At 40.4% G+C, this 19,370-nt stretch overlaps 2 long non-coding RNA genes across 2 annotated transcripts in view; one reads left to right on the forward strand and one right to left on the reverse strand.

Moving 5' to 3' along the window:
- LOC309371207 overlaps positions 1 to 19,370 on the reverse strand; it is a 77,203-nt gene that overhangs the window by 52,121 nt on the left and 5,712 nt on the right. The window lies entirely within an intron of this gene.
- Positions 1,405 to 3,209, forward strand: LOC309370449. The gene is made up of 2 exons (XR_014168574.1): positions 1,405 to 1,578; positions 3,120 to 3,209. It is a non-coding gene; the product is annotated as an uncharacterized lncRNA (long non-coding RNA).

Here is a 19,370-nt window from a genome sequence, read left to right on the forward strand (position 1 = left end):
CCGGTTCACTCCTCCTCACAACTTCAGAAGTCATAAGGAAACAGGGCCCAGGAAGCTGCATTTTACTAAGCCAGACCATCTAACTCAGCATTGGCAATGACTGGTAGCAGCTCTCCAGCAGTTCAGGCAGGGGTCTCTCACAGATCTACTTGAAGATGCCAGGGCTTGAACCCAGGACCCTCTGCTGAGCTACCACCCTTCTCCAAGCCCCTCCCTCAGTCATGGTTGGTACCCAATGTGACTAGTAGGGTGTAAAGCGGGGGGAGGGGGCAACAATAGGTGGAGGCAGAGTCAATGGCAGGCAGAACCAACTCCTGAATGGTTGTAAGAAGGCAAGCAGGCAAGGGCTGATGGGGCAGTGCTGTGAGTGATGAGCACAGGTCAGAATGGAAATTAATGCTTTCTTATATCCCTAGTATGGCAGCCCCTCACACTCTGGATCTCCCTGCCTATTGATATCAGGCAGGCACCTTCACTGTACTCTTCTCAGTGCCTGTTTAAACATTTCATTTAAGCAAGCATAAACATGACAGAAAGCATCGTGTTTAATCTGGTATTAGGTCATGGTTGATTTTAATTTCTTTAATGTTTTTAATATTAGTGGTTTTTAACCAATAATCTTATTGTTTTATTCCTGCTGTAAAGTGCTTTGAGCTTTTACTACAACCAATGTTATGAGATAAAAATAAGTAAATGAAGAGGTCTGTGGTCAAGTACATGCTTGGATACTACCTGAAGCACTGAAAAGTTCTAACCATCAGTGTAATACTGAACTTGCTGGAGCAACTGTCTGATTAGGATGCTTCTAACATGACATTCCAATCTTAAATGTCTCGGGTGAGCTAGATGGTGGTTTCCCCTTCTTTGAAAGGAGATGATATTTTTCAAGGATGTAAACAAATCAGACATTAATTGTTTTTTTACACCTCACTGTTCCCAGTTAACACTGCAAGAGGATTAGCACAAATAAAAAATGTGAAAAGAGAAACTATGAAATAAACCACGCAACATTCACAAACTCATGCACATAAAAAGCAGAAATCAGTCAAAGATTAGAATTTTGAAAGCTAGTTAGGATCCCAAGCCAACAATCCATCATTTTACTATTTCAGTGGGACTACCTTTCTGCTGTAGTGTATATGGAGAAGTAGGAGGAAGCCCAAGTCCCTCAGTTAAGGATTTTGCAGCAAATCTACTATATATTTGGGAAAGTTGTATGTTTGTTCACTATGTATTTGGACACCACTTTAGATATTGTAACCAAATTTTGCATGATTGCTCCTAAAATCTAGGCGATTTCTGTTTATGTATGGATACAATAGTGCAGTAGATAAACAGATGCAACTAATAAAACTCATTTCATGCATACTTCTCAATCAATATTCCTGGGTTTCTTTTGCAGATCATTCCACTGACTATAGTTGATGGAAAATGGTAAATTCACCTGAGAATGAGGGCTTCCTTCAGAGTTACTAATTTTCAACTGATTACAAGACCGCCGCCCCCCCTAGCTGCAGCAGCTTCATGTTGTTGATCAGTGAAAAGTCTGAAATACGTTCACACTGGGGGAGTGTCAAGGTAGGCCCAGGGACCTGAGATATTCTTTGGGCAAAGCCCCATATTGATTCCATTGCCACAGAAGCATGACATCTCTTCCTGGCTATGGGGATCAAACTCATGATGGCTGGAATTCTGGGGACTTGTCTCCCACCCCAGCCCTGTTCTGTTGCCATGACTGCAACATCACTTGATTACTGTGACATTTATTGCCACCTTTGACTGGCAGTGCACACTGGGCTATCATTGCTATTGTCTCCACTCCGTAAGAGTACCCAACTTCTATGTATTCTAACGTTGCATATGCACAAGGTCTCAAGAAATGCAAGTTGGACCCAAAGAGAGGATAGAGTCAACATGACCATTACCCACAATGTATTCACTATACCAATTCAGAACATCTGCACGCTGTTACTGAGAAGTGCAGGGGACATGGCCTCTGAAAACCATTTGCTCAGGAGCACAAGTGTGGAGAGTGCTGCTGCACTCAGGTCCTGCTTACAGACTTTCCATAAGTATCTGGTTGGCCACTGTGAGAATAGTGGACTAGATGGCCTGGCCTGGAAGGATGTGACTTGTGTTCTTATTGTGGTCGTAAAAAAAGCAAGAAAGAGAGAATCGTACAGAGGCAGGAAAGGATGGACAGTAATGAGACAGTCCCCCATTTACTGAGTTTGCCCCAAAGACTACTACCTAAAGGAGAAAAAAATTATTCAGACTATTTTCAAGCAAAAAAGAGCAATTTGGTATGGTGTACTATAGTGCAATACTCACTGAATTATACTTTTTAAAAATCACATATACTTTATTCCCATAACTGAGTGAATTTCACTCCTCAGAATTTACAACACACACACACATACACGGGGGGTGGGGGTGGGGGTGTTATGGTTCTTTCATAATCAGTCATTCAGGCATATTCCTTACACTATTCCTTTGTTTAAAAATAGTACCATAAATCCATTATTAACATAATTATTGATGATCTACACTCCATTAGTTCATAAAGCCTGACAAACTATCAAGTGTTCAACCACCATCAGCGTTTTCTTGACTGCTTTACGATACAGATAGATTGAGTAGGCTGAGCTTTAATTCCAGTTTTGTAATAATGCTACTGGGTAGACGTGATCTGGCTTTCAAATCATTGCAGCAATGCAGATGGAAAAATTAAAACATATTTTACTCCAAAAGAACATAAACAAATCATTTCCACTTCACACTTGTGGCATTCAATTTATTATATTTTTTAATGCAAGCCAGTCTTCTCCCAACCTCCCCTTATATATTACACTGATTATATGCTGGCTGGAAATCTGGGATACCCACTAAGTTATGTCAAATATTACAACCTGGGTTCGAACTTTCATAATTGACAGCCATGCTCATCAGTGGCAGACCTATTGTTATTATTTCTTAGAATGGAAAAAGTGTGGTACATCGGCTTCTGTAGTTCTCAAAATTACCATCATTAGTTGTTCACTTGCAAATAAATCATTCAAATTACCATGCTTGTTGTTATTCATGTAACACCAGTCACTGATGTGCCTGTTGCTTTGCAGGGTAACTGTAAAGAAGACAGGTTCCTGCCCTGAGGAGCTTACTGTCTAATGGATGAAAGAGACAATCCATTAAATGTGTGACTACATTTACTTTGTTGTTGTCCCCTCTCCTTTAAAAATAGCAGCTGTATGGAGGAAATCAGGCTTAGCACTGCCGCACATGCAGTGCGGTTTAACCCTTGCCTCCTATACTGTAGTTCTGGGGGAAATAATATCATGAAGTGGCTGTTGACCCTGGGAGAGAAGCTGCCACTGGATGCTGGATTTAAGGTGCTTCTCCTTATGAATTATGAAGGCTCTCCGTATGAATTATGAACAGAGCTGACAGCACTTAAATACTTATAAATAAGTTAATCAATGATATGACAAAAAAACCCTACAATTATTATTTTGCCATTTACATGCCAGAAAGGATAGAAACTGTTGATAATCTTTAAATGTCAGAAATTGGAATATCTTTATCTGTGTGACTGCACCATGGCGAGTAACAAGTAAGAGAAGGGGGAAATAGCACCTCATAAAGTTATGAACTAAAAATAAAGCACAGTCATATTATGACTTTTTTTGTTAACAAATACAGCTCTGGTAATATCGTAAGAGCATAAGAAGAGCCTCGCTTGATCAAATTCAGGTCAAATTCCCATGTAGTCTGGCATCCTGTTCACACAGTGGCCACCTAGATGACACACTTAAACCTCAGTGTTCCCTGTCTCACAAAGAAGGAAGCTGGCTCTGATCTTAGAATCATGACAGTCTCCTTCCCCCAATAACCCTTACAAGGTAGGGAAAACAAGAGGCTTGGGATACTGGCTCCCCTGGCTTCCTCTATGGAGAAATCCACTGTGTTTAAACTGTGTTTTGATCATGCATTCTGTCATTTGCAATGTATTTGATGGGGGACGTCTTCTGCCTGGTGAGGTGAAAGTCCATGTTGGCTGGTGTTCATAGTGAACAGTCAGAAGAAGAAGACACGAGAGGATGAGGATTGAGGAAGAAGAAAGAAGACTTGAAAGGAAGGCAGAGTGGATTGGTGACCGAAGACTTGCTCAGGTAGTTGAATCACTTGGCTCAGGTTGAAGAGACGGGGAGAGAAGCTATCTACAGCACTGAGTGAGAGAAGTGAGAGGCAATCTGGAATGCTAGACTCTGGGGCCTGGTAAGCAGGGCCGGCTCTCCCATGAGGGCCACAGCTGGGAGGGGCGGCAGATCCAGTCCTGAGACACATGCACCACTTGCTGCTTCCAACCCTTGTCACCCAGCTCCCTCCTCCTTCTCCAATGCCCCCTGCCCCTATGATGCCCACAAAGTCATGAGGGAGGAAACATATTGTCTCTTCCCCACTGCCCTCCCCTGAAGTGAGGCTAAATTCTGCAGGATGCTCCTTTACAATCAACTTCTCTGCAGGGAAACTGCTTGCAAGTAAGCACCCCACAGGATTGATGCCTCAGCTGAACAGCTGTTGAGTGAAGGTGGTGATCCTGCAGGGTGGAGAATTGTAGGGCACCTACTTTCTCCTTCCTGCCTGATGCGCCACGCCCTGGCAGCCCTGGAGCACTCTGGGCCATCAAAAGTGACTGTAGTGATTTCTGGCTGTCTCAACCCACCTTGAACAATGCCCAAATCTCTCTGAATAGGCCCAATTTGGCTTGGGATTTGCACCTTGGTCAAAACCAGTGCACAACCCTATGAAATACCCGTGTCCCTCCACACCCTCCTAGAAAAAGAAAGGACATCCACTGAATAAAAAACAGGGATAACTGAGGAAAAGAGTCCTGTTGTCTTACTGCTGACTTTTTAAAAAATCCTTAAAAGAGGACACATTTAATGCAATCTTGTTGCTTACAAGAAGCAACTTTGCTTTCTGGTACCTTAGGAGTTTCGGAAAACAATAACTTTTGTTTGCCGTGGAGCTGGAGAATATTTTTAAAAGCTAGCTGGGAGACAAGGTAGAAATCATACAAAAGTATGTTTGATGAGAAGGGAGGCTGTTCCTTCGTGACTTCTCCCCGAAATAATGACTACTGTCCATTTTTTTTGCTGTCAGGAAAGATATGTTTCCACAGGATGTCAAAAGCTCCTGGCTTAACAATGTCCCTGGCCTGCCACCTTTTCAAGCAAAACTCTGTTGTAGTAGCTGGTTGTCTTAGCAACATCTCCAGTACATGACAGCCCCCAGCATTCTGACACCTAAAAAGGAAGAAAGCAACAACTCCACAAAAGGAGCATATTGTTCTGTCAAAGATTGTTTCTTACATTGTGCAGAATAAGATACTAGACTGAGATAACAGATGACTGCAAGTGAGGCGCAAGGTCATGTTTGTGAATGCTCTTTTAATTTTCATCTATCTATTATATTCTGCACATATAATAAAGAAGCATATGAAGAAGAGAGCTATGCTAGGTCTCTATCTCAGGGGTCACCAACTTTTTTGGATCCATGGGCCCATTTGCAGACTGCTGAAACTGTCATGGGGAACTCATACACCACCCGCAATTAAGTACATATCATACCCTATTCTATTGGCTACAATGGGGTGATTTTCAAGCCAAATTTTAGTTGGATGATAGGACCCTGTTGCAACAGGGAAGGCCTCTGCAGGCACTAGCTGTGAGACCCCTTCTCTATCTGATGTGCTAACCATATATTAACTACATGCCTGGGTTTGTTTTTGTTGTTGTTTTCTTGAAGAGCTTTGGGAAATCTTAAGTTAACATTCTTTAAAAAGCCAGAGGCCTTTCTGCTTGGAATATTAGGTAAAGACATTCCAAAAAATTAAGAAAAATTTTTCTATATGCAACGGCTGCAGCCCGAATACTGATTGCAATGAATTGGAAAGGGGGAAAAGTTCCAACCTTATCAGATAGGCAGTGCAAATTACTGGAATATGTGGAAATGGCACAACTGACTAACAGGCTAAGAAGTAATACAAGACAATCATTTATTAAAAAATGGGATATGTAAAAGAGATATCTACAGAATAATAGCGGTACAATCTATGGCAGTGTTTGAATGACCCTTGTCTAAACAAACTGTTAAGAAACAAGCAAAAAGAAAGTATTAGAAAGTACAGAAAGAGTAAGGTAATAATGATAAGTACATTCATCACCAGAAAGGTTATATGCATCGGGAAATGATAGGAAATCTATTCTATGTTAGCAAAAAAGATAGGAAAAAAGAGATTGCATAAATTTAATTTAAATTTATTTTTTGTAAACATATATAAGATGATTAGTACACGATTGTTTTCATTTTAGCATGTTGTGTATGTTATCTATGAATTTCAATAAAGGATTTGGGGGGGGGGGAGAGAAAGAAAAGCTTTGGGAAATCATTCAAAACTATGACATACTACCTTCAGCCCAAGGTGGCACAGTCCAGGATATCCCATTATATCTGCCTACTGTACATAATATGCAGACATGGTCAAATCATATTCACTTCCTCTGTAAAATAGATCATGATGAGATCAATTAGCAGTTCACTGGGGTTTGGGACAGGAAGGAGCTTTTCCCAGTCCTACCTAGATGCATGGGATTGAACCTGGCAATTTTTGCATGCAAAGCATATCTTCTACCACTGAGCTACATATGATCAATTTCACTTCTCCCTTAAGAATAACTGTGGTATAAAACAACTGGTAGCACCACACCCACTGCAACTTGCTCCAGTCAGCACGAATCCTCACTGTGGCCTCTGATTTCTTCCCGTATGATCTTCAGATCACAAAACAACAAAAGAGAAAACTGCCATATATTCAGTGTATGCCTGGTCTTATTGATACAAGTTCAACAGGGATTCAAATCAGCAGAACAAAGGAAAAACTCCACTTTGAAGCATAAAACAGCCCATTGCCTCATTAGTATGATGTATCACACTCTATAGTGTCCCACAAAGATCTCACTTTCCTTTAGGAAAACTGCAAGTACACATCTTGTCCCTCAAATTCCACTGTATGTACGCACAGCGACATAGAAATGTGATCATCAGGCATGATTAGAGAGAAGCAAAACCTCTCTATTTATGCGGATACAAAAATTAAATCTAAGGAAGAACAACAAATATTTATACAACATCTGCCAGTGGTCTGACTCTTTTACTAATGTAAGAGGAGGGAAGGCAAATTTCACAAACTTCCCATATTTGTTGCAGCCTCTTGCACACCCTGAAAAATCTATTCTAGAAGGTTGGGGACTCTCCAGAACAGCATGGAAGAAAATTACCCATTGGTGGAAGCATCTGTTGGAACAAAATATTCTACGTAAGTGGAAGAGATGCATCAGATGTCAAAGGTCTAATTCATGTTTGGAAATCTACCAATTCAATTTGTATTTTCAAAATGTAAACATTTTCATTAGTTATATTAACATTACTCATCTTGATTCTCTGGGGTAAAATCAGTGAAATCCAATGTTTATAGAGCAGGTACCCTTCTGTTTGAAAGCCTCCTAGGCAGGAAATAACTGAATTGGACTGCTAATCCTAACACTGTTTGCCTGTAAGAAAGCCTCGCTGAATTCAGTAGGACTGACTTCTGAGACTTGAAGCAGAAGCACCCCTACTGGTGAGCCATCTATATTCCCTCCCCACCCCAAAAGTAATAGTTGTGTTTTAATTTGTAATATAGGCACATTCTCCCAATAAGGAGAGGAAGATGATGAAACACTCCCAGCTGTTGAAACACTCAAGTTATTTGGATAATTAAGAACATAACGAAAACCCTGCTGGATCAGTCCAAAGGCCCATTGTCCAGCTTCCTGTTCCCACAGTGACAAACCAGATGCCTATGAGATTCACAACAACCACTGTTCAAAGACATATTGGCCCCAACACCGGAGGCAGAACATAGCTTTTATGGCTAGTAGCCACTGGATTTCCTGTCCTCCATTAATTTGCTTTACCCTCTTTTAAAACCATTCGCATTGGTGACCATCACTACATCTTGTGATTTATTTATTTTTGGTCTCTCCTGAATCTTCCAACATTCAGCTTCATTGGATTATCCAATATCCTCATGAAATGAGAGAGGGAGAAAAACCTCTATCTACTTTCTCCATACAGTTCATTTTGCACACCTTTATCATGTTTTTTTTCAAACCTAAAAAGCAACAGTGAAGAGATTTTAATTCAATAGATGTTTGACTAGGCTCCCAAGATTCTCAGTGCTGGAGGAAACTAAATTCTCCAACAACTGGCCTGTCCATTTTAATTTATTTTATTTGGCTAGCTATAAGGTGAGTGGTGCATCATCACTCCACTACCTTTTCCTTCTTTTTGAATTAGATTCCATTCAGTTTCCCAAATGGCCTCAATCTGCATAAAAGAAGCTTGAGAAGTAGGTAAACCTAAGTTGAAGTAGGTAAAACTAAGTCTCTTAACAATGCAGTGTCCTTGTCAGAACATACATGGATGCATTAAAATCTTCCTCCAGTGGGATACGATCACTCCTTGAATAAAATTAATTCATATTTCAACTCTTACCAAATCAATTTTTTTTCTTTGTGAGGGAAGCTGTCAATTATGCAGTGTTTAATCTGTCTGTTTTACATGTAGAACAATTATTACTGGTTCCCTGGCTTCTCCAAGGCACAATCCATTTCAATATAAGTTCTTTTGTCTGTCTTCCTACCAACCACAGTTCTTTCCTATAACTAGTATGCAGCATTTTGAATTTCAGGCTTGGTACTTTCATGAAGCAAGCGTAGAAAATGGTAAGGGCAGGGGTGGCAGAGCCCTAATCATTTGCCTCACTGACCACTGCTGCCACCTGTCACCGCTCTGGCGTGGCTCATGTACAGAGCTCTTGGGAGATTTAGACGTATGGATGGAGGAGAGGGCAATTGATAGCTACTAGCCATGATGTTATGCTCTGCCCTCCGCAACTGGAGGCAGTAATATTTCTGAATACCAGTTGCTGGAAACCACAGAGGGGGAGAGTGCTCTTGTTTGTGGGCTTCCCTTTGAGGCATCTGGTTGACCACTGTGAGAACGAGACGCTGGACTAGATGGGCTATTGGTCTGATCCTCTGCCTCCTCCTCTTTTTCTTACACTGGGGGAAGGGGTCCTTCCTTAGAGCGAGACGTTATGGGTAAGATGGCCCAGGAGAGTGCCTTGTTATTGCAGCTGGAAATTCTTTTTAAAAATTAGTTTAAAACTGAAAGTTACTAAATTAACTTTTAACTAACCTTGAAAGAAAAATTCTAGCTGCTGTGGTGAAGCAACAGCAGCACCTGCCTTACTCTGAGAAAAGATCCAGTCTTGACCCCTCCTGGAGAAGTGCAATCTGGAGCCGAAAATGAAGTCTGGAAAAAGGATTGAGCCCAAATCAAAGTTGCAAACTACCGAAAGCTTCTTTTTCTTATTACAATCAGCCAATGAATCTTAAATACCCCTGTATGTATGTAGATTCACAATAGGCCCTGAACCACAGATGCCCAGGAGCACCATTGTACTTTCCATCTGAGAAATAGCTTTAACACCACGTACATAAGGTGCGAGGCTCCCACTCCCCTTTCACCCGACTCACGTCTTCACGGTGGTTGTTAAAAGTACGTGTATGTCCGACACTGATGTGCTGCAGAAATGCTATCACCTTAATAAGGGCTAATCAAAGAGAATGGAAGTTAATCCAGGTTGATCTTTGTACGAATAGAAGTGCCACTGGATGCAGGGAAATGAAAAGAAATGGATTCGCTTTATTGTTTTATTATCTCCCAGTAATGATTTTTATCCTCCTTTCTAAAGGTTACCTGGTGTAGGTCTCTGAAATTACACTATTTGTTTTGATTAAAAGGACACTACACTCCAAATGAGTATTACACATTCTCAATCATTAAAGACAGAAAGAAGAAGCTCTTATTTCACCAGGGCTGTATTTATTCCTTAGACCTCCCGATTAGAGGTGAAAAATTGATGAAGGGTGGGAGGGAGAGGATCCCCTGTAGCTATAAATGAAGTCAGGAAGCTTGAATAATTTGTATTTTGCAAGTGCTCATAAAAGCAGTACAATTCATATGTAGGGCAACCAAGGTTTTAGAAGTGATCCACAGTCAAACACCAACAGCGCACAAAAAGAAAATATAAATCCCATTCACAAAAAATGCTATAAAGTTTTTTATAGTTTAAGGTGCTTCAACCTATTTAATGCTATGAGTGTCAGGATCCCAGCTCACTCAGATCCTGCTCCCACTGAAGACAAAGAGAAAACCGTGCTAGCAGGGTTCAAAATTAGCAGGGCGCCAGACATATTTTGTGCCTAAAGATTCTCCATTTGCGAGCACCTAAAAAAGTCTGGGTGCCATTTTTTGTGCCTGGCTGACACTCAAGGATTACAGAAACGTACGTGTTTTGAAGCCTCAAAGATATGTTAAGGATAGATGTTAAGGAGTTAAGTAGAGTGTTTTGAAAATTGAAGTATGGTACCAATATTTTTATTGTAAACACCTAATTAAACATGTATTAACAATTTATGTTGAAAATGTGGTACTAACAATGTGTCACTTAGGTGAATTGTGCTTTACTTCATGCTTATCAAAATAATAAATATAAAGTGTTTCCAACCCACCCCACAAATGGTGACTAAACATCCTGTTTTGGCGCCCACAACCCAAGTCCCAGGAGCCATTTGGCTCCTAGCTTTTCTCTCCCAGTTTCTAACACTGCATGCCAGTCCAAAGGCAGCCTGAAGAGCCTCATCTCAGACATGCCTTGCCTGTGTCCCCACCCCCAATGAACCCATTGTGAGCCCCACTTTGATCTCTGGTTCTTTCATTGCCCCCCTGGAGCTCAGGAGCAATGGTGGTGGTGGGCAAGACAGGAAGCCCAGTCACAGGAAGAGAGGGATCATGCCCTCAGCATACCTGAAAAAATTGGGCAGTGGGAGTTTCTTGAAAATGGTTGAATAAATGAGGCCTTGGAGCCAGGTAAAGCTTTGTGTGAGTGGTAAAACTGCTGAGTCGTCTCCCATCAATCAGGGAAGCGAGAATAATTTAACCAATGCTACATAATTATGCTAGTAATTAATTCACCAGATTTTGCTCAATCAGCATCTAAATATACACAAAAGACAGTAAGCAAGCAAAGCAGACTGATGAGAAGCATAATGTGCTGCCTAAACCTTGGCTACAAAGATTTTTCTTTCTTTTTAAGTATGGTGTTATTTGTTTAGTTACACAAATGTATATGGAGTGGTCTTACAGGTAAAACTCAGAAAATTAGAATATCGTGGAAAAGTTCATTTATTTCAGTAATTCAACTTAAAAGGTGAAACTAATATATGAGATAGATTCATGACATGCAAAGTGAGATATGCCAAGCCTTTATTTGTTATAATTGTGATGATGATGATGATGGCGTACAGCTGATGAAAACCCCAGATTAACAATCTCAGAAAATTAGATTAAATGAAATCAGCAAAACAAGGATTGCAAATAGAGCAATGTTGGACCTCTGAGAAGTAGAAACATGCATATGTACTCAGTACTTGGTTTGGGCCCCTTTTGCATCAATTACTGCCTCAATGAGGGCTAGCAATAGATTGTCCACATTGCATTCCTTGTGTTCCATAAATTCACCCAGTGTGGTGTAGTGGTTAAGAGCGATAGACTCGTAATCTGGGGAACCGGGTTCGCTTCCCTGCTTCTCCACATGCAGCTGCTGGGTGAACTTGGGCTACTCACACTTCTTTGAAGTCTCTTGGCCTCACTCACCTCACAGAGTGTTTGTTATGGGGGAGGAAGGGAAAGGAGAATGTTAGCCACTTTGAGACTCCTTCGGGTAGTGATAAAGCGGGATATCAAATCCAAACTCTTCTTCTTCTTTTACTCTTCCAGAGTCCATTTAACCAGAAGTATTTCTATAATTCTGGTATTGAAGCATGCTCAATTTGCTACAGCTTTGAGTTTCTTCACTTAATTTGCACCTACCCTCCACTTGATGTCACTGGTGTATGCACACACACGCGCGCGCACACACACACACACACACAGAGAGAGAGAGAGAGAGAGAGAGAGAGAGAGAGAGAGAGAGAGAGAGAGACTGCCCCCCACCAAAAAAAGAGGATAGTTAAAGCAATCATAATATGGTAGCCTCAAGACATTTGTATTTTTGTATTTTTGCAGTGTTGCAGTGTCACACGTGTACTCTTGCACGCTGGTAAAGCACGATTCTCAGTGATTAAACACATGCTTTGTATACAAGCTCCAGGATCTCCAGGGATGGCTGAAAGAATGAAACTCAGAGGAGCCTCTGACAACCATTGTGTAGACAACACTGAGCTAGATGGACCATCGGTCTGACTCAGTATAACGCAGTTTCCTATGTACCGCACAAAAAGTATCTCAAAACTATTTGTACAGTACTATATATATATAATGGGGAAATGCTTTTAAAAATGAATATATTACTGAAGATAGCATATATATTATATATGCATTATATTAGAAGCTACTTGCAAAAGATACATATATTAATCAAAACTGCAGAAATTATACTAAAATGAAGCATTTCCATAATGATCATTTTTTAAAAATTGCAAATTGCTGCAGAAACATGGCAGCTGAATTTAAGATTAGAAAAATGAGAAACTAAGAGAATCAAAACTGATCAATCCTTCCATCCCTACTGGTAGCCTTAATTTGTTCTGTACTACGTTGATTTAAGCCATCTGAAGATCCAGCATAGGAAATACTTAGGAATATGTCGAATGGAGACTAATATTTGCAGACTGACTGTATATTGAAATTAATCAGATAATTTCCTGTGTGATGGGAAAACCTAGGCTGCTCTCATAAAGTTATCACGAGCCCATCTGTGCTAATGTAGCAGATGTCTTCGTTCACAATGTTCTACTGTTGATTCCCTATCCCCCTTCTTTTGATAAAAGCATGCAGATGTCCAGTGTCATTTCAACCTACCTTTCCTTACAAAGCTTTTGACAAAGTAGCTGCTCTCGGTTAACATACCAGCATGCTATGTGAACAATGTGATTAGCAGGGATGCTGTGGATTTTGAAAAATTAATGACCAGGTGTGTTTGTATGTGTAGGGTGGCTGTGACTAGCACCTCTGTGTGCCAGGAAGGTTGGTTTAAGTCTTTTTTTCCAGCTGTGATCTGGGTAAAAACCACCTAGCACCTTTGCAATCAACACTGGAGCCAATGGGAAGTTTTCCCCTCTAATGGTAATTGCTCTGTGAGAGAGGCTGGGAAACAAAGGCTTAGCCCCCACTTCCCTACACACTTGTTGTTTTTAACAAACTCCAAGATGTATGTTATTTCTAACAAACTCTAAGATCACATCATTTATGTAGCATGCAGTTACCGTATTTTTTGCTCCATAAGACACACCTAGTTTTTAAAGGAAAACAAGGGGGGAAAATATTCTGAACGAAACAGTGGATGTTAGATTTTTGTGGTTCATGCTGTGGCAGCCTCCTTTATCGCTAGAGTCCCTTATCTCCCCTCCCAATCGCTTGCTGATCAGCTGCTAAGTGGCTTTGTTCCAACACCACCTCCCTCTTTTTAAAAATAAAAAGCACAATCTGTTTTTCGCCCCCTGGACAATTCGGCTCCAGGGACCACATATTCATTCCATAAGACGCACAGACATTTCCCCTTACTTTTTAGGAAGAAAAAAGTGCGTCTTATGGAGCAAAAAATACGGTAGGTCCTTAGTTGCATAAGTACATTAAATATGTTGTATTCAGTATGGATTCAGCGTCAATAATGCAATCCCTCATGGTTTCTGCACATCGCAGCTGCACCAGTACTGGCCTATGTAGCATATTTCCCTAGGATACTTCTGAAACTAAACACTAACATCTTCAACAAGTCTCTTTATTTAGTTTTGCTTGCAACTGCAGTCCACTGCTTCCTTCTTGGTGCATTAAAGGTGGTCTTAGGATTTTTTGGCCACAATATTTATGTTAAATACTCAGACATATTTATCTCTTCTAGCAACTCTTCCATTAGCAAACTTAGCAGAACTTCAAGTAGCAACACCAGCAGTTTTTGGGTTGGCAATAATTATAAGAACTTTAAATAAAATCTGGCGCTAAAAATTAAACTACAGAGCATGCTGATTATTTGGCCCCTCTCCCATATTTATTACCTGCCTGTTTATTATACCTTGGCAATTTGATGGCTGCAAGACACAGTTCCTGGTAACCTTGAAATTAATATTTATATGGCTTTGTGTTTTCAGATGTTCTTAATATTTTAAAATGTTTTTGATGTTATAAATGCACACACACACACATATTTGTATGTACTGTTTTGTTATTTTCTTTGCCACTAGAAATTTATGAAAATGCCTCAGTCTGTTCCAATATTCATTCACACTTTCAACTAATATTTTCTATTCTGCTGCTATTGGTCTATGTTGCTCAAGTCTTTTTCTTGTTTTGTCAACCACTCATATGGATGTTGTTGTTTTTTTTTTAATACATCATAGTACACAACAGACACCAACAAATATTTACAATTCAGTTATCTTCCCTCTGTGTTCCTGTTCAAAGTGAATGAATTTCCAGAGGGGCAGCCTTGCTAGTCATTTGCAGCAAGAACAATGAAGAATCTTGTGGCACCTTAAAGGCAAAGTTAATGATGTGACTAATGGCCCACCACAAACAATCTACAGCTGCAATTTTAAACATGTGCACTAAGAAGTAAGTCACATTTAATTCAGTGGGGCTTACTCCCAGGTAAGAAGGGTTAGAATTGCAGCCTATCTTGCTCACTTAATCATGCAGAAGTCCCTTTTTATTGCAACATTTCTCTTCATAAATGCATATTTTATACAGAAAATGGTGCGTGTGCGTGCGTGCGCCTATCTGCTAAAGCAATGCTCAAGAACTGCTTTACAGGATCAGACCCAAGTCCTAATTCTAATGAATCCAGCTAATTCTAATTACAGGCCCAATGCCTCTGATATACTGCCTCTGTATATGCAGACTCCATTCATCGAACAAGACACCAATAGACTGATGTTGTTGGGGCATTTTAGGAGTTTTAATGGTGAGCTGGGTAGCACTGCTATCTTTTGCCCAGAAGTGGGGTGGAGATGCAATGCCAGCAGAGGTATTGTTCCTGCTTACTGGGAGAGGTTGAGTGCAGGCACACTAGCAGAAGCAAAGGATTGTTTTTTCCCCCAGTGCACCCACACCACTTTGACCTCCCTGTTGCCTCACTACCACCCCTCATGGTACGTGGCAGTGACATAACCACCAGGAAGCTAGTACTGTGGCTCTGCCCCACCGGATGTGCTGCTTCTGGCTCTGCCCCAAATGGTAAGTGATAGGCTGCAACGTTGACTGTCATACCACAAGGCCCACTTCACCATTCTGTAGATAAATTTGAGAAAGGGTCATAGATCAGTAGTAGAGCATCTGCTTCCACGCAGAAGGTCCCAGATTCAATCGCCAGCATCATGTAGGGATAGGAATAACCCCTTGTCTGTAACCCTTGATAGCTGCTGCTAGTCACTGTACACAATATTGAGCTAGATGAACCACTGATCAGTAATGGCAGCTTCCTATGGGCAGATTAGGTTTCTTGACACAAGCAGCAAACTTTATCCATATCCGCCATCAGCATGGATATGTCAAAAGATTTCCTTTCCCTCAAAAGATTCTCCTGGATGTTTTGCTGCAGCAGGTATGCTATTGATTTATTCCAAATACTTTAAATGCAACGCCTCAAAACTGACTGCTTTGAAAAACTGGAATCGTTTAGTATGCGATGTGTCATTTCATCTAATATTTGCATCACAAGAGCACGATGTAAGCTTTCTATTACTTTCACTTTTAATGAAATCCATTTTATACTTTAGCACTGAATAGGATACCTAAGAGGGAAAAAGTGTGACCAAAACGGCTTGTGTTCAAAGCTCCCAGAAGTGGAACCAATGACTCAGGCAAGTCACTCAACTGTAGAATGAGGCAAGTGTTCAATTTTTCATTGGATTGAAGGATCTAAGGTAGCCATAAAAGAAGCCATTTGGCGGAGTTTCATACTTTGTCTGATAAAGCTGTTCCATGTCATTTAGAATTCATCTGGGGGAGTGGGGATCACACAGTCCTGTTCAAGCTTTCTCTACTGAAATGTCACTTTGTGTTTGCAGATTGTACAGAATATTTTATGTTACGGCTGTAAGCTGCATTATATGCCCGTTGAGTGAAAAGGCAGGGTATAAAGAGGAAAGTATGAACTAAACATACAGAACATCTATTTTTTGGTGGTATGTCAATAGCGCTTTTCAGGCATTCGCCCTGTATGAACTTAGAATCCTTTAAGAGGAAGAATGAAGGCACTTTCCTCCCTTGGTTTACCCACTGGGGCTGAGCGTTGGTGTCGCTAGTATTTCCCTGCCCTTTCTTACCTGACCAGGTTGACTTCTAGTCAGGTCAACTAGAGCATTCTTCTGCTATGGTACCTCACACATGGAAGGCTAAGCCCATTTCATTCATTCATTCTTTACAAAGTGTATCCATGTCCTGCTCATTGGCTGCTTTGGAGGACTTACAAAACAACTGAGATAACAATTTATACAATTTAAAATCCAAATAATTAAACAAATAAAATATAACAAAAACAAAGGAGTAGAGGAGTCAAGATAACAAAAATACAGTCAACAGAAAGAGAAATGTTTATGTCAAACCAAAACCGTTAAGAACTTAAGACAAGCCTTGTTGGATCAGGCCAATGGCCTGTATAGTCCAGCATCCTGTTCTCACAGCATCCTGCTCTCACAATGCCTATGAGAAGCTTGAACACCGTTTGGTTTTACTGTATTGGTGATCAGCTGTGCATGGATCAAACATATCCCTCCTCTCCCCTATCCGCATACAGTAGCATATTGCATGTACCATGGCCTTCATGTGGAGGTCCATATGCATATTCCTAGTAAGTACAATTGCCCTTCCCCACTCTAGTCACTGCATGATGATGATCACTCAGTAAGCATGTGAACTTGGCTCTAACCTTCGCTGGTGAAATATTTTAAAATTAAGAGTTCAATCACTAAACTAAATATGCAGACCAACAGATCCACTCAAGCCAACAGATCATTACTCACAGAAATGTCCAGGTTTTTCCTATCAGATCTAAAAAGTTCATTAAAAGCATCAAGAAGCCAACCAATATTATGTAGTTCTTTAAAACCTTGAAAGGAGAATATGTGTTGTTGTTTTTGGATTTTAAATTGAGTGTTGCTGGAGATACTGATTTAATTTTCTGTAATGGCACATGACTCAAAAATATTCTCTCTAATAAAAGGGAGAGAAAATCACATTATTAAACCATGGACACTTAATGTTGCAATTTATCCAGCTTAATGAGACGCTTTCTGTAATACACTTTACTCCAAAAAGATGTTTTCACACTATTCATTAAAAGTCTCAAAATTAATTACTTTAATTTCAGGGGTTTTTGCTTTGTTTTATGGAGACTTCCTTAACTTCAGCTTCAACTTTTATTGTATTTGCTTCTTCAAGTATGAGGAATATATACTACATTATTTCCTGCTTTAAAAAGGCATATTCCTACCACACTGTCTTATACAACTACATAAGCAAATGCACTTATCAAATTGTGCAACAAATATATGCAGTTCCCATGAAAAAACACCTTTGCATTCTCCTATTTCAAAGCTATGTTTTGTTATCTACATTAGGAGATGGTTCTTGTTCTTTCATTTTTTCCATTGTATATCACCCTGGGTTGCCTTGGAAGAGAGGGCAGTTCAGACATGAAATGAAATGAAATGAAATGCGTAATATTGATCAGTGTATTTCTTGGAAACAGCTTGCAATGCTATAGGTTCTGGCCTACACAGTTGTTAAGAATCACCTGGGGTCTTCATGAAACTAGATTTTTATTTGCCTGTAACATTTAAGCAACTTAGCTTATACAGGATACATATTAAACCACTGGTCCAGTTAAGTTAGTACTGTGGAAACCAACATTGAGCAGTTCTTTAGGGTGTCAGATGGGGATCTTTCCCAGCCCTACTTGAACTTGCCAGGGATTAAACCTGACAACCCTTTTGCATTCAAAGTACTGTAAGTGCTCTCCAACTGAGCTGCAGGATAGGAGAGATTGCATCAAAATGCACCCTATTATAATAAATTGGTAATGTGGTGAGAATAGTTAACCAAAGCTGGAAAAAAATTGGTTGGGGGGGGGGAATTATGTTTATGACATTCTTAACATGTTTGGAAGAATATATGTTTTCTTTCAGACCAACATGGCCTTGAAATACAAGGCTTCCTAGGTGCATAGGTACGTGCACAATGTTGTCCCTTTCACTACCACTCTGAGGCTGCAAAGGAGACATAGCTTGGTAAGGGAGACAGGCAGGTGGGCACACAGCTTTCACCTGCAAGGAACTCAATCAGACAAGCCTGCTATTTCAAAAATGTCAAAATCTTTGACATTTCCATTGTCCACTTAGTATCCGAGCCACCTCTTCCCTGAACCCAAAATGTGTAAATAAGAAAAGCAAAAGACTTCTAATCAGATAAATGGGAAGAATCTATTCCCTCAGTTTGCTTGGACAGCCAGAAGACATTTGCATTTTGAAATCAAACTGGGATCTTATAGGTTTAGAATTAGCTACTCGGTTCCCCACCACCACTAGTGTAAGGACAGAACAGGCTTAGCCAATGTGTTACCCACCAAATGGTCATGTGATCTGGGGCAGATGGGAGTTTGAGTCCAGAAACATCTGAAGGGCACCATGTTGGCTACCTAAGGGTCAGAACTATGCTCATGGTTCTCTCTGATTCTTCCTTCTACCTTAAAGGTCTGTTGGTTGTTAAGCAGAGGGCTTTGGTCACACTGTAAATTGAACATGGGTTTGTCTTTCTTTAACCACAGGGTGAGAGACAAAAGAGAGGCCCATGTTTTGTGACTCATGTGCTCTTTTAAGATTGTCATTGAGCCTGTAGCATGAGAGGAAATGGTGAATCTCCTCATGACTCTGAACCTGATCTGCATTTACAGTTCCCAAAATATTCATGCTGCTTCAAGTGACATGTTTAGCATCACATGAACTTTGCCCTTCATATATATTTAAGTTCTGACCACCAGTCAATCAGTAGAGACAGTGACTGCAATCCTGTTTCTCTCCATGTTCACTGTAACACAATTGGATGACTGTGTGGCCTTATAATGGAACTATAAAATTAGATGAAGCCTTATGGCAGCACAGATTCTCTAGGAAGAAACCGCCTATTCCAAGCTATTTAACCTAAAA

The sequence above is a fragment of the Podarcis melisellensis genome, assembly GCF_964234715.1.
Source record: "Podarcis melisellensis genome assembly, chromosome: 5".
Classification (NCBI taxonomy): Eukaryota; Metazoa; Chordata; class Lepidosauria; order Squamata; family Lacertidae; genus Podarcis; species Podarcis melisellensis.